Here is a 13,896-nt window from a genome sequence, read left to right as displayed (position 1 = left end):
ATTGGTATAATACAGTATTAAAATATTTAAAGTCACATCAATCACATCAAGGTTATACAACAGAGCAGAAATAATATTTACCAAGTCCAAACGGACGCGTTCCCTGGAAGCCTTCCAATATGTTTCTCCCCCATATCTCTAAAACCCTAGCTATTTATTATAAAAACCGAATATCGCCTGGGGGTACATCGCGGCACCGAATACCTACAAGTGATATTTCCACAGCGACCAAGACGGGAATTTTCTCTTAGATGGCCAGACTCACTGTCGCCTAGTCGCCAAAATCACGGTCGTAAAAACCGCACTCGCGGAAGTATTACGTAACTACTGGCCACATGGCCTCCGCATCTGGTCTAGGTGTGTATTGAAAACAGCACGACCACCGTCGCGCAGAGGTATTACGTAACAAAGTGCCCACCTGGGCTTAAGTGCATATTGGAACTGCACACAGCCCTCTAAAACAATTAATATCGCCCCAGGTGAAAACAAATTTAAGAGCATGTTCCGTCACACACCCCCACCTCAAAAAGGATATTTCCTCTACTCTAGGAATAGGGAAATATACTACATTAAAACAAAAGGTGCATTAACCGACACATCCAGGCATTTATAACACATAGTAATAAGGTGACTACCAGTAATCACACTGAGTCTCTGAGTCCCTGGTATACAATAAAATATATAAAAACATGGTTGGTGGCTTTCATTCTGTGAATGAAAGTGAGCGATTATGGTCCGTAAAGACAACCACTTTATGCACGGCCGATTTCACGTAGATCTGAAAATGCTTCAGAGCTTGTACCATGGCCAAAGCTTCCTTCTCTATCGTGGAATAGTTCACCTGGTGTTTGTCAAACTTTTTGGAGAAGAAACTTACAGGATGGTCCAGTCCATTTTCGTCTTCTTGGAACAGCACAGCTCCAGCTTCCACGTCACTGGCATCCACAGCCAGCTTGAAAGGCATTCGGTAGTCTGGTGCTGCCATCACAGAAGACGAGGAGCGCATCTGCTTGAGACGGTTGAATGACTTCTCGCATTCATCTGACCACTGGAACTTCGTTTCCTTCTTTTTCAGTGTCGCACGTTTTCCAGGTTTTCTCCGATAAGCATGCTGTCGAATCGGTGTAGCGCTGGATTCCCAGTGCACATCCTGGATTAAGGTATTGGTAACCGTTGGAAGGTCCTGACAAATGGAAACATGGTCTTGAATCAACATAGTCAACTTTGCTCGCTGGGGGCCGTCAAGGTGCAAGTCCGGACTCAAGTCTGCTAGAATCTGGCTGTTGGTTAATTTGATCTCTGCAGTCTTGATGTCATCACAGGAAATTAGCTCTCAATTGGGACAGGTAACTCTGGAACTATCGGCAGTCTGTCAAAATAACCTTTTAGCAAATTGATGTGACAATACCTACTTTTCCTAACCCTATCAGGAGTGTTTATCACATACCCTGTCTCATTAACCCGTTTGTGCACAACATAGGGACCGAAATACCTGTTCTGTAATGAACCCCGTTTAACGGGAAGGTACAGCAGCACCTTATCCCGTTTAAATTCCCAACTCCTAGCCTTCCTATCAAACACTGATTTTATTTGGCTCTGAGCATAGCTCAGATGCTTCCTAGCTAGTTCCGTCGCCGGCAACCTCCTATCTCTAACTCTCTTATTCATTAATACTCCCTCAGTTAACAATGTAGTGCGAGCTGCCAACAAACTTGGATCAGCCCCCTGCTCTAGGATTAACTCTTGTCTATTACAAGGTAAGTCCCCTCTATCAAACACAACTGGTTCATTTCCCCTCTGCGGGAGGTCAACAGGTTCCACCACATTTAGTTCCTCAGTTGACTTATCTACCATTTTACTGATAACCTCATCCACTCCAATTTCATGGCTCACACACATATCAGACAAATCACAATTTTCCTCTGGGTCTCGTGCTACCTTTCTGGCCATAGCCCTAGTCATTACACATGCAGGATAACTAATCTCATCAACCTCACACTCTTTTATGGGTAAAGGGCTGTCTTCAATTAACAATTTGTCACCTTGGGGCTGGCAACACTGACTAGACAAATCGTTACCCAACAAAACTCCTATGTTTTCAACAGGTCCTTCACAACACCCATAACGACTGGTCCCGTCACAAACTTTGAACACAAGAAAACGTTATGTAACCGGACAACCATATTTTCTCCAGTAACCGAGGTTAAGGCCAAACTACGTCCTGTATCTGAATTTTCAATACCAGCTAAACACTTTGACGTTATAAGTGACAGGTTACACCCTGTATCTCGATAGATTGATATTGCCTTAGGACTCAATTCTTGTTTCACATCACAAACCATACCAGTGGACACGTACGGGTTTACTTTCTCTGCCATGGAACTAACCATTAACGCTCGCGCTAGCGGAGCTGACCTCACTAAACCGATCACTTGCGCATTATCGCGTTTCCTTTTAAAACAGCCCCCGACAAGATGGTTATCCTTTTTACAGTAACTGCAATGTGGACGAAAAGTTTGTACATTGGCTGATAATGCAGGTTTATCCTTACTTTGCCCACCAGGTGTACATTCCTTGCCTGACTAGCTGACCAACTAGAAGACTCTCCCCAGTAGTTACTTTCCCGGGAAAAACCTGGCTGAAATTTCTTCTTATCACCCTGTTGGAAGAACATATCTACCTCCTGGTCGTCAAATACAGGCACTGATCTATAAGCCTCCGACATGTTAAAAACATTTCCTGCCTCACATCTAACTTCTTCAGTATTCAACTTTAACTCATGTTCCACTTTTAATTTTTCTAACTGGAATTCTCTATCCCTATCTTCTCTTTCTCTCTCTCTCTCCCTCTCTTCTCTCTCTCTCTCTCTCTAATGCACGTTCTTCTCTTTCGTACTCAAGTTTTTTAAAAGCTAATTGTTGTTCCACACTTAACTCATTTATCTCTATCTCTGGAACAATCTCACTGTCTTCCATAACAGGCCTATCATCAAAAACTTCCTGGATAATAATTGTCTTTATATCACCTAAGGTTTTAGCTGATGTTAAATCAATTTCTCGCTCACCCGCGATTTCAACTAATTCGGCCTTACGTGCTCGCTTAATCTCCACTACACTGAGCGTAGGCCTATCCAGCAAATTCTTATCCATGTTTAGGTATGACGCACTTATTATTAATTAATTTTCTAGTGAACAACGTTGCTACTTCTAATTATTTGTAAAAATAATTTATAAAGCCCCCATTTACAAACAATACTTTTTTAAATATGCATGTCCCGTTTCAGATCCGGGACGAGCGCCCCAATTTCACTCCTATCACGGGGATCCTATAATACCTGTCACTGAATGAAACACGATTATCCAAATATCTCTCCTAACTGTATATCTATTAGATCTCTCTGTATCGGGCAGTATATACCCGTGTGGCTCGTCTCTAGGTATGAACAGAGATAAGATTTAATATAAAGTATATATAATATAGCACGTTTAGTTCACTAAAAAACACAACAAAAACACAATACACTTTGGAATCTGTATTAATCTACGCTGACAAATGTACTGCCGCAGTAGTTAATTAACTACAACAAATAGTAACAACCCAGAACTGATCACTTAATTAGTTAATCACTAGGTGTCTAGTTTATACAATATTCTAATCACTTCACCGTGACACAACACCCACACGTGTGATAATTGAGAAACGCTTCCAGGAGAACTTAATTAATAAAGGAATTACAACTCTATTCCTAACTGGTTAATTTTTAATTAACCCTTATCTACTCCTTCAGTAACCTTGTAATACAGAATTAATACTGGTACCTATCACAATAAAGACAATAACCTACAGTTTACCTAGGTCCTCTAGGATGACTGGTTAAGCTTTAAATATATTAGAACAGTGAGCCTACAGTTTACTGCGTCAGATTACCGGTAGCACCGTCTAAATAATATTGGTATAATACAGTGTTAAAATATTTAAAGTCACATCAATCACATCAAGGTTATACAACAGAGCAGAAATAATATTTACCAAGTCCAAACGGACGCGTTCCCTGGAAGCCTTCCAATATGTTTCACCCCATATCTCTAAAACCCTAGTTATTTATTATAAAAAATCCGAATATCGACTGGGGGTACATCGCGGCACCGAATACCTACAAGTGATATTTCCACAGTGACCAAGACTGGAATTTTCTCTTAGATGGCCAGACTCACTCTCGCCAGCCAGTAAGGGTTTTCCATCTCTGTATAGGCATACAATGTGGCTGCCAATCCACAGGTTTTCAAGGATGCATCTGTGACTATCAATAAACAATCATTTGGTCTCGGAATTGTTATGGTCATGTTGTAAGACAGGCTAGACTGAACCTTTAAGAATGATTCTATTAAGTCATCTGTCCAAAGTATTTTATCTTTGGATTATTTACCAGCTGTTGCTTTGTCTAATGGATGCAGTATAAGTCTGCATAGCCTGGGAAAACACGGATGAGGGCCTTGTATGCACCGATAAAGGAACATAGTCCTAAATTGTACTGTTGGCGGAGGTGATACTGCTGACAATGCAGCAATTTTGTGTGGGCTTGCATACAAGGTGCCTTTGGACCAAATCCATCCGAAAATGTTAGTAGTCTTTGGGCAGATAACAATTTTGGATGCTGTTAGTCCGAGGTTGTTACATTTTAATGCGGCTAGCACAATGCTCCAATTTGTTAACGTTTCTTCGGGAGTGTCTCCACCACAGAAAACATCATCTGCCAATCTGGCAACACATCCACGTTGAATTAGGTCAGCAAGCACCCTGGACATCAGTTCCTCAAGATAGGTTTCCGAGCCAGGTATACCCATGGCGCAGGGGGTGTATATTCTGATACCTTTGAATGGGGTAGATACTAGTACTCCACAAAACTTCATGGAATTATGTGATTGTGGAATCTGGTAAAATGCTTTTAGCAGGTCTGTTTTGATGATATATTTCCACTGTCCAATTTCATGTAAGACGTTGTCAATGTTTGGCATGAGTGATGGTTGGGGCTTACTGTACTGACCTACTTCTCCAAAGGTCACAAGACGACTGCTTCCATTTGGTTTGCGGACCAAGAATGAGAGGTTGAGATATTCCACTGTCACATTAATTTGTTCTGGGGTAGCAAAAATGCCCATAGCTTCTAGTTCATCAAACTTAGCTTGGAGTTCAACGAAAGTGTCTTTATTATAACTGGGCAGCCGACCTTTCCTTTGGGGTGGTAGTGTGGGGCCCATGTCTCACCACTTAGGCATCAAGTTGGAATGTATTATCCTCTCTGGTCAGTTGACAATGAACTTCTATGACATCCAGTGGTGTGACACCATCTGCTTGGCATGCCATTTGAGATGCAGGACTTATTGGCAGTTTTATGCTTTGAGCAAATGAAGTGCCCCTGCGCGTGCTGTAACCTCACCGTGGTGCAGGGGTATAACATTCTCTTTGCACAGTTCTTTACACTGTTTTTATTTAAATTTTGAATTTTTATATTGGTGTTGATCATCACTTTATTTGTTTGCATTACCATAGTTTGACACCCAATAGCCAATGTATTTTTCGTGCTGGGGTGTCGTTAAACATTCATTCATTCATTCAAATGAAGCGCGTACCATATTGGTAGTAGCACCGGTGTCTAAAGTCAAATGCACGGGATGTGTATAAAATGTGTTCAAGAATGGAGATTGTACGACATCTACCCGACGAACAGTTGGCTGATCAATGAAGGGATCATTGTCATTTTCACACTGAAACTCATCCTCATCTGGTAGGCACTCCTCATCATCAGTGACAAAACGAGAATGACCATACATCAAACGTCTGTCAGATTCAGGAAGGTGTTTATAACTGCTTAAGTAATGGGTGTTGTATGTGGGCCAGCCGGCTGCTTTACACAAAGTACAGTTCTTGGACTGTTTCTGGCTGTGTGAGCCAGGGTTGAGGAAAAGCCCTTTTTTCTTGGTCTGGGACAGATTCTCGATCTCTGAGACCGAAATTATTTTTTAAAAACATGTGTTTGCCTGTCCCCCTTTTGTCATTCTTGTCAGTCCGAAGCATCTGTCCATTTCTATTATTGGAACAAATTCTTATCTGTCAAGTGGCCCGCCTGCCCACACATCGGTATCTTGCGCATGATTTAAAATAATAAATAAATAGTGGTCAATATGGCTGGTGTTTTAGACATCTGTGATTTTAAAGTCTGCCTAAGTATATATCGCCAGTCACTGAAGTCGGACCTACAGTAGTGTCAATCCACTGCCACTAGGCTAGACATCTATCTGTCAAAGTCGTTGAGCTGGTCAAGAGATTAAACAGACGTTAACAATAACACCATTCTTGGTGAGAGAGCCATCAAGGTATTACACTCCAATTAAAACAAAGAACCCAGAGTTTGCAACTGGTTACAATCAACACCTATGTACGGAGCTTTGTCGGGTCAAGTGTCCTAGTCCGAAGCAAGAGGCTTTTGTGCAATACAAACCGCTTGAAATAGCATAAAATATACTGAAATAATCAATAAATGTATTTATTGTTGACTGTTCAATGTAGTGTATCCAACAATTATAAAGGATTATAAAATTAACAAAAGGTTTCCACCTTTTTTGTTAAAGGTAGGGTCAACTCAAACAAGAGCCTTATGTGTTGGAAAGATGCATACCCGGACCACCAACACATCTGATACTTTAGCAAATGAAAAACGCATAATTTTAGAGTTAATAAAAAAACCATGATTATTCCTGCTAACTGGGGGCAGCCATTTTGTTTCGTTTTTGTGAAGTCCGGTGGGATAGCTTGGGGCAAAGTGACGTCAGCTCCTGACCATCTCCTGTATGTACAGTGTAAACAAAAGCAGTAATTTTCGACAAGGCGCTTCTCTTTGATCATAAATGATGTAATAATATAATAAACTATTTAACTAAATATTGCATTAACGGAACAAAATGGGGTTATAGTATTTTTCTCTGTTAAATAATCCAAAGGAAAAACGTACACTATTAGGCCTATTGATATGCTACATTGGAGCAAAAACGACAACCCACGATACCCAAGTGATAATTTTCTTCCTGACATTACGCGTTAAGTATTACGTAACCACCAGCTTGCCAGAGGGCGTACTCACTGAGATGGTACAAAATGGCTGCGCCTGTTATATATAATAGCCGTCACATTTAACCGTTTTATTAATTAACTATACGATTATACGTGTTGATATTAAGCAATAATGTGCATTATATATCGTTGAATATGCATACCAGGCCAAATGCCTTAATTGTCCTCTCCTTTAACAAGTGGGAGTAAGCAGAACAGCTACATGTACTGGTTATCTCTAGAGCCAGTAGAGGTCAAATTTCATCCAATCAACGATGATGTTATGAATCTTTATGTCTAAACGTGCTAGCTCAGGCTGTCAAATGCTTCAATGGTGCCATCTTTTATTAATTTTTAGGACACAGTACTGAATACTTGTACTTTTTATACATATATGGGAATTAAAATTCATAACTTTTATTCCTTTTTTATATTATTTATTCCATTATGTAAAATATATACAATTTGTGGGGGGTTTTCACTGATATGATAAAAAATTTAATTGTTTCGTGTTTTCATGTTTATTGTTTCGCGTTCATAATTCAAGATAAAACTAGGCAAATATCGTCTTTTAAATGTTCTTTTTTTATTCCTCTCCCCCTCCCTTTCGGTGGTGATGACATCAAGTGGGACTGATTGACAAATTTATTTTTCCCCACCCCTGGTGTGAACCCCTCTGTTGAGAAGTGGGGTATCTTTTACTATACAGTGAGAAGGAAAGAAAGAAAGAAGTGTTTTATTTAATGACGCACTCAACACATTTTATTTACGGTTATATAGCATCAGACATATGGTTAAGGACCACACAGATTTTTTTTTAGAGGAAACCCGCTGTCGCCACATAGGCTACTCTTTTACGACAGGCAGCAAGGGATCTTTTATTTGCGCTTCCCACAGGCAGGATAGCACAAACCATGGCCTTTGTTGAACCAGTTATGGATCACTGGTCGGTGCAAGTGGTTTACACCTACCCATTGAGCCTTGCGGAGCACTCACTCAGGGTTTGGAGTCGGTATCTGGATTAAAAATTCCATGCCTCAACTGGGATCCGAACCCAGTACCTACCAGCCTGTAGACCGATGGCCTGCCACGACGCCACTGAGGCCAGTACAGTGAGAAGGATGCAGTGTGACTTTTGTGTCATCTATGCTACGTAGCTCATCCAATAGATATGGAAGTGCTTGGGAAATCTCTGGTTTCAAGGAAGCAACAGATTGATTTCTTAGTTCTGTGCCATACTTCTGCTGTACAAGTTGCGGGAGACCACTGTGAATAAGTTGGAGTCACAAATGATCACAATGTTTTCAAGAGTTGGTGTAAGATCTTCATACGAATCAATGGCTTGCATGTCCATGGTGTGTAATTCCACCATCCACTAGCAGTCAACAAATTGTCTGCAATAAATGCCACTAAATGCTGATATAAGTCTTTAGGTTGCAGTTTAATGTCACACAAAGGTCAAGGACTGGAACCCATAGTTGTGACAAATCTCAAGAGAAGTGGAATTGTTTATTATTGAGTTGCTTGATATCACTGAACAATAATTAGCTATCTGTCCAAGCAAGAGGTTGAGTTGAGCATTTTTTTTAGCAGCTGTTTTTCATTGAGCCTTGGGTACAGCTATGTTATCGTTCTGAAATCCCCTTTCAGGATTAGCGGCGGTCTTTTTTTGCCATGTGGTCCCTTTTGTTATGAACAGTGTGAAGTTATTGTCAAGCGACAAAATATACATTAAGTTTTGTTTCCATTTTTCAAATGAATTAATGGTCTCCTTTTTAGTGAGCTGCCATTGTTTGGGGGCTCTACTATTAGCCATGATTAATATGAAATGTTGTTAAGTTGGTTAGATTTAACAGTTTGTCACAAATAACCGCAGAGAAGTTACGAGATCGTGTTTACCTCAAGAACAGGAATGCTACTGTCAATACATGTGCTTGAAATTTAGACAATGTTCTGTTGAATACTTCGTGTAATGTGAAAAGGTCAAAGATGCTGATAACATTGATTTCTTTGTGTTGAAATCTTTAAAGGCGTATATTACAAATGCTGCCACCATGCCAATGACAACATCAATGTTTTATAACAGAGAGAGGATACTCAAAAAAACAGAATTGTAATGGAAAACGAAACTGGACTTGAATTTAAAATGAAATAATATTAATGAACAAGTTCAATTAATATACTGGCGATAACTTTTAGTTTTGCGTAACAATACAAAACTTGTATATTTATTTCTGAATTAGAGTTTAGAAACGCTTTTTTAATGTGGCAGAATGTAGCTAGCGTCTTACAAATAATGACGTAAGGCATTGTGTATGACGTCATACGGCAAAAGCCTCGTTAGGTTGACAATACTCATTTGCGTACACAAAACTGGAATAAATAATCATTTTCCAGATATTCCTGTAGGATTGCAGGATAAAAGAAATAACTGGTTACTATATATAAATACATGTATAAATAGTCAGTATAAATATATAAAAACCATCACTGCTGCAACAAAGTGTGGGGGGGGGGGGGGCACACGCTACAAAATGGGGGCACATCCCCACCCCACTACCTATGCCAGTAAAAGTTATTCAGTCTTCTGTTCTATATTTTAAGGGAGCAGGTCAACTTGCCCCAGAATCAACTAGCCCCCTACCAACTCACTCCACACTCATATCATTACATCTTATTCATTAAATATACCAATATTTTAAACAATAATGTGCATTAAATATTGTTGAATATGCTACCAGTTGGAGTCCAAAAGCCTTGCCTGATCATTCCTTTAAGGATATGTGGGACAAACTCACAAATGTCGTTAAAATAGGCTCAACAGATTATTGTTTATCCGATATTAAGATCTCCCCAATATAAAACCATTTAATACCGCAGTTTTACTGTAATATTAATAAATAAAATGACACCAAAGTAGTAGACATCTGTAAAGTCTGGAGCAAGTTGTGCAAAACACTGGGGCGAGTTGGTTTTGGGGCGAGCGGGTTTTGGGGCGAGTTGACTAACATTCTATTTTAAGAGTTATGTAGGGACAGGTGACTCCAATGACATTTTTCACTCATCCTGAATAAAATATCTATCAAAGATGATTAGCAGAGACTGGGAGAGAAACGTGTTATGGCAGGATCATACATAATAGATAACAATCCATTTTGTATCGTAAATTACAATTAATGATTGAATCATCAATGTATTGTATTACATTGTAATTTACGATACAAAATGGATTGTTATCTATTCAAAGCACAGAATAATAAAACTGAAGACATTAATTTTGTCAGATTCACAGCTTACCTTAAATCTGTGATTATAACTGTTGAAAGGAAGAAACTTAGTCTGAAGAACGAAAATTAAACAAATTGGGAACTTGCTACGTTCTCAATATATAACAGGAAATGAAATTATCAATCACGTGATCTGAGTGTCAATTCCATTGGTCAATTTACGTTGGAAACACGGATGGGGAATCCCCCCAACACCACTCTGAGCTCTCACTTTCGGTGTCCGTTCCAGAAAAATATAGAAGCCACGGTGACGTCACATGTTTTGATCACGTAGTACCGCAAAAGCCACTGTTGACATTAGTTGTAATGAACAAGCGAATATTTGTTCGTCAATGGCGGACAACCAGAGACTTTCCGACAGGTGGCGCTCGTGCACTATACACCATTCCTTTTTCTAAATTTGTATTCTCGGAACCGAACATACGGGTACTTCGACCCCTAGCCGCCATTGTTTATCACGTGACGCGGTGAAGCTTCTCCTTAGTTACGTATGGTTTGATAGTGAAATGAGGCAACTTTGGTCGATCATTTACAACAGTTAACGGTCACGATGCCTAACACATGTTGCGCAGTTGGCTGCATAAACCATAACATGATGTTAAAAAAAAATATCGTTTGACAAATTTCCAAAAGAAGAGACTAGGCGCCGCTGGTGGGTAGGGTCATTAAAACGACAAACCTGATGGAATTCCATGGCTTCCCTCACAGAATGTGACTACGTTGACTTTAATGTTGTTGCTTGTTGACACCAACAGAGATTAATTTAGCAAACAAAATGGTTAAAGCATGTGCAGTGATAAACATCCCACATTATACTGTAAATAAAATACACAATTTCATCATCTTCCATGACCCCCCCCCCCCCCCCCAACAAAACGATGCATCCAGTTCTTGAATAAAGAGTATATTCCTTTATCATTACATTTGTGTTGTCTTTATTTTTCATTTAATCTTACTTGCTTGGATATTATCTATACTTGTATTTATTGTGCCATACCACAGCTACTACATCTTATTTATTTATTTTTTAATTTTTTAAATATAGATTATACTAATTCAGATTCCCGTTGTTCGTTTCTCTTATATGGCAACCCAAGCTGTTATAATACACATAAGACGTATTGCAACTATGTGTTAGCTACAGAAAATAAATGACAATAAGTAAGGCATGTAAAAAGTTAATATGATAACTTTATTCTATGTAAACCAGTAATCACTAAGGCTTTGCTTCACCCCCAAAGACCCGGATGATCGGTAACTAGGCCGTGTGACGTCACGCCGGTTCCGAGAATTGTCGTAAAGCACCGATCGGTATATCCACTCTATTATTCCCGACCTAATTGTGAGCATGTATGTGACTAAAGCGTAGAACGGCTAAAAATTAAAGCAAATAATAAAAATCTACGAAATTCCGCAGTTGGTAGTAAAAAAATAAAAATGGAAGAATAAAAAAGAACAAAATAATGTCCAGCTAAATCGTGGGTTTTCCCCAACCATGTAGGCTACTCCCTACCGTTCTTACAACTTTCTATCATATATCCACCATGCCAAAACCATTAAATGTGTACATATTTGACTGATAATACTTGAGTGTTTGCAATAAAAAAAACCCCGGTAACAGCATTTAATAAAGTTTTAATTTGTAAAACACCACGTTCCATCCTTCGCTGTTTACTTCCGGGTTCTATTCAATGTTATTTGTTTACTATAGTTTGACACCCAGTAGGCGATGTATTTTTCGTGCTGGGGTGTCGTTAAACATTCATTCATTCATTTACTATTCAATGTTTGATATCGCGATTTAATATGAAGATATACGTGTTTAAAACCACAAATTATTCGTTTGCAGAGTAGAAAAGTAAAAGTAAAGTTTGTTTTATTTAACGACGCCACTAGAGCACATTGATTTTTAATCTTATCATCGGCTATTGGACGTCAAACATATGGTCATTCTGACACTGTTTTTAGAGGAAACCCGCTGTCGCCACATAGGCTACTCTTTTTAACGACAGGCAGCAAGGGATCTTTTATTTGCGCTTCCCACAGGCAGGATAGCACAAACCATGGCCTTTGTTGAACCAGTTATGGATCACTGGTCGGTGCAAGTGGTTTACACCTACCCACCGAGCCCCGCGGAACACTCACTCAGGGTTTGGAGTCGGTATCTGGATTAAAAATCCCATGCCTCGACTGGGATCCGAACCCAGTACCTACCAGCCTGTAGACCGATAACCTGCCACGACGCCACCGAGGCCGGTTTGCAGAGTAGAGTAAATTCAACCAAATTTGTCAACAATTATTTTTAATAAATTATTTCAATGAAAAAACAAAAACAACCCCAAACCCAACCCAAACAAAATAAATAAATAAATAAAATAAATAAATAAATATATAAATAAATATATATATATATATATATATATATATATTCAATGTAAAAAAATTATTTTTTTTTTACAACCGACGTCCCAAACTGCGTTCACCTAACGACAAAAACACGAATAAGATATTTACGGAAATACTATTGTACATTTTTGAGTTACGATACATGAAACAAATAGATTGCAATCAATTAACGTGAAAAATCAACAATGTGGACGTAAAGCAAATATATTCTAGTAAAGAAAAGTGAAACACATCCGATAAACAGGAAAGAGTGCGACGTTTCTAACTGCGTTCAGGCGCATGCGTTTGCAAAAAGTGTTGTAGCACGCATGTGCGATTCGTCATTTTCCATTTTTAATGCCACTATATGAACAAAAATATGTGTCTTAACTATGCACAGTTGTCGAACACTTATTTTAATATGTTTTTAAAAGGAAAAATTCAATTTGTCAAGCGTTGTGGTCCGGTCCGCGTTTTACCAACACACATCGCTAACACTTGATGTCATTACTGATAGGCATTATGTTTATACCAGTGAATAGTTAAAAAATATTTTTTTTTTAACGAATTGATTCTTAATTAACACTATTTATACACTCAAAAGTATTTACAATTGTTATGAATGGATTATAAAAACTATTCACTACAACAGAGGCACAAAAATGTAGCATACCTTTTGCAGATCGAATGTAATAATTGAAAACAAATTCTAACAGCAGGGGTCTTAAAAATCGTAAACATTAAATTCTTTGGCCATGTTGATCTGGCACGTGTGAGGTCATGTGACACGCACCGAATGTTAATTCATCTTTCTCCATTTTAAGTCAATTTCTACGAGTTAAGTGGACCCGATATTGGTAATTTTAAGGAATAAACAAAAAACGACTTAGTAAAATTAATGGTGTTAGGGGTTTGTAAAGTTTTGTATTTCGATACTTACTTTTCTGAACTTTATTGTTAATGAAAATGTTCCTGAACTGTGTAGAAAAACCTCTGAAATGAACGACATGCTGATGAAAACAAATCGGATGTTGATTGCGCGAACCGTGCACGAGAAAACAAAGTGAACGGAGTTGGAAGCATAACGCAGTTGGGGACGTTGATGATATAAAGTATG

General features: G+C 38.8%; 1 protein-coding gene across 1 annotated transcript in view; it reads right to left on the bottom strand.

Annotated features, from left to right (window-relative positions):
- The window catches only part of LOC121384686 (TNFAIP3-interacting protein 2-like), a 42,101-nt gene extending 31,324 nt beyond the window's left edge, over window positions 1–10,777 (bottom strand). The window contains exon 1 of the mRNA XM_041515175.1: window positions 10,405–10,777. The gene's annotated coding sequence lies outside the window, so the exon portion shown is untranslated. The remainder of the gene's footprint in view (window positions 1–10,404) is intronic.
- Window positions 10,778–13,896: the final 3,119 nt, after the last annotated feature.

This window comes from Gigantopelta aegis, chromosome 10, assembly GCF_016097555.1.
Source record: "Gigantopelta aegis isolate Gae_Host chromosome 10, Gae_host_genome, whole genome shotgun sequence".
Lineage (NCBI taxonomy): Eukaryota > Metazoa > Mollusca > Gastropoda > Neomphalida > Peltospiridae > Gigantopelta > Gigantopelta aegis.
Note: the sequence above shows the minus strand (reverse complement) of the source record. Positions and strands in the feature narration are given on the sequence as shown.